Here is a 3,330-nt window from a genome sequence, read left to right on the forward strand (position 1 = left end):
TCACAGTATTATGTAAAATTGATTAAATTTCCAACATATTTTTGTACAATAGAATTATCATTTCATATATCAATTGCTTCAAAACTTCTAAATAACTGTTTTCTCACTGATAAAGTTTTACTGGTGACATAATTAATCTGTGAGACATTTTCATTTTCTAACTCTGAATCAATCTCTTTGATTCCACATAATGCCTCTTTATTTATTTATTTATTTATTTTCATTAGTTATGTTGATTGACACCAGACTTTTCTCATGGCATTTTTCATTTCAGTATTTCTCAAAGTGTAGATTAAGGGATTAAACATAGGAGCGATGATAGTGTAAAATAGTGCAAACCCTTTATCTTCAGAAAAAGAGGTTGCAGGTCTAAAGTAAGAAAAGAGTGCAGGTTCAAATAATATAACTATCACAGTGATATGAGACCCACATGTAGAGAGGGCTTTACATCTTCCCTCACTAGAGTGATTTCTTAATGTGAATAATATCACAACATAAGAAATATATAATACCACAAATGTCACTAAGGTAACCACTCCTGAATTAGCAAGCACAAGGACACCCGTGATATAGGTGTCGGTACAGGCAACTTTCAGCAAAGGAAAAATATCACAAAAGTAATGATCAATTTCATTATGGCCACAGAAGGGCAATAGGATTGCAATGGAAACCTGAGGAAAGGAGTGGGCAGCCCCACCAGCCCAAGCAGCTAAAACCAGGAAATAGATTTCGTCCTGTTCATGATGATGATGTAGTGGAGAGGTTTGCAGATAGTTTCGTAACAATCAAAGGCCATGACTGTGAGGATTAGGACTTCTGTCATTCCAAAGAAGTGCATGGCAAAGACCTGTAACATGCAGTGGCCATAGGAATTGGTTTTCCTTTTCACTAGTAGATCACTGATAAATTTGGGAGTCACATAGGAGGTAAAGCAGATATCCACAAAAGACAGGTGACTGAGGAAATAGTACATTGGGTTGTGAAAAAGAGGGCTGCATTTAATGGAGATGAGGATCAGAATGTATCCCACCAAAAGGGCAACATAGCAGTTAAGAAGAGAAAAAAGCAAAATATGTGTATGTCTTGATCATAAGAAAGTCCCTCAGAATGAATTCAGAAATATTTCTCTCAGCAAAGGAAACTATCAGCAATGTGAAGAAAGAGCCTATAGAGTGGGAGAAAATCTTTGCCACTCATACTTCAGATAGAGCACAATTTCCAGAACATATAAAGAACTCAAAAAACTCTACATGAAGAATACAAATAACCCAATCAACAAATGGGCTAAGGATATGAACAGACACTTCACAGAAGACCTACAAGCAATCATATCAAACATATGAAAAAATGTTCAACATCTTTAGTAATAAGAGAAATGCAAATCAAAACTACCCTAAGATTCCATCTCACCCCAATTAGAATGGCAATTATCAAGAATACAAGCAACAATAGATGTTGGAGAGGATGTGGGGAAAAAAGTATACTCATACATTTCTGGTGGGGTTGCAAATTAGTGCAGCCACTCTGGAAAGCAGTGTGGAGATTCCTTAGGAAACTTGGAATGGAACCACCATTTGACCCAGCTATTCCACTCCTTGGGCTATACCCAAAGGACTTAAAATCAGCACACTACAGAGATACAGCCACCTCAATGTTCATAGCTGCTCAATACACAATAGCCAGATTGTGGAACCAACCTAGATGTCCTTCAATTGATGAATGGATAAAGAAACTGTGGTATATATATATAAAATGGAATATTACTCAGCTATAAAGAATAATAAAATTATGGCATTTGCAGGCAAATGGATGAAATTGGAGAATATCATGCTAAGTGAGATAAATCAGTCTCAAAAAAAAACAAAGAACGAATGATCTCGCTGTTAAGCGGATGATGACACATAATGGGGGGTGGGAGGGGGGCAATAATGGAGGAAGGAGGGACTGTATAGAGGTAAAAGAGAGGTAGGAGGGGTGGGGAGGAAGGAAAAAATAACAGAATGAATCAAACATCATTACCCTATGCAAATGTATGATTACACAAATGGTATGCCGTTACTCCATGTACAAACAGAAACAACATGTATTCCATTTGTTTACAATAAAAATAAATTGAAAAAGTTTAAGATCTCTCTTTATGAGTTTTTTGATGATAGCTAGATCATCAGTATGGCATTAAAAATGAACAAATTGTGAAAAAATAATTAAATTTAATATTCAACTCTAATTTCATCAAGGAGAAAAATTTCAGCATGCTAATATTCTGACTCATAGATTGCTGAAAACTTCTTAATCTATATTTGTTTTGCTGTTTTTGTTTTATAAAACAAAAATACTTATCCAGCTCATAGTGTTAGGAAATGAACAATGCATAAGCAAAGTTTCTTTAATGCTTCAATGGCCAATTTTCTCCTTACCTCATTACAAACTATGCTGAGTCTCTGTTTAGGAGACTTAATTAGGTCATAATTCTACTTTGCATACTTACTTATCTATGACAAATTGATTTAAAGATCATTGTTACACATGTAGGTATTGAACTACCTAAACTGGATGTATCTCAATATATCCAAATCCCTGGTTTTCAATAAATAGACTAGATCAAGAGGATATAAGTAATTTCTGAGGACCACTAAATAATACAGATTGATGTGGATTATCATGTTCAACAACTGTGAGAGAAAGTAGTTTGGATGCTCATCTCTGTAGAAAATGATATGGCAGGTAGTAGATTAGCGAAACACCCACATGGCTTTCTGAATATTTATGTCAACACTTCTTGCAGTTATATAAACATGTGGTCCATCATTTTTTATTCAAAATCAGTTTGAAATAACTTTCCTTTGGTTTTAGCAATTAGTGTATTCCTTAGAGATCTGTCTCCTTTCTGAATCATTATAGGTATTCAATCCATAGCAGCTCCTAAAATCCTATTCTCTATTATGAGGGAACACAATATTTTAATCAGCCCTGTCAGCAGACTTAACAGATACATGTGAATACAGTCAGGTGTGGAGAATTATTACCGCTAAAACAGATAAGTGTCTTGTCCATGTTTTCCAAGTTCTCTCATTAATAGTGAAAAGAAGAAATGTTTTGCATTCACTCTAAAAATGACTGAAATAATGGCAACAACAAAAAAAGAGGCAGAAAAATGCATATCAAACTAAGTGGATGGTGAGCTGTTTTGATTCAACTTGCTTTTCTTTAGCAGTAATTCTCAAACTATTGTTAATTTTTTTAATTATACATTTTCATTTTGGCAAATTATACATATAGAGTATAACTTATTCTATTCAGGATCCCACTCTAGTGGTTGTACATGATGCA

At 34.5% G+C, this 3,330-nt stretch overlaps 1 pseudogene; it reads right to left on the reverse strand.

Moving 5' to 3' along the window:
• Positions 1-227: 227 nt before the first annotated feature.
• Positions 228-3,054, reverse strand: LOC124959145 (olfactory receptor 4P4-like; annotated as a pseudogene).
• Between the last annotated feature and the right edge of the window lie 276 nt (positions 3,055-3,330).

This window comes from Sciurus carolinensis, chromosome 11 (genome assembly GCF_902686445.1).
Source record: "Sciurus carolinensis chromosome 11, mSciCar1.2, whole genome shotgun sequence".
NCBI lineage: Eukaryota > Metazoa > Chordata > Mammalia > Rodentia > Sciuridae > Sciurus > Sciurus carolinensis.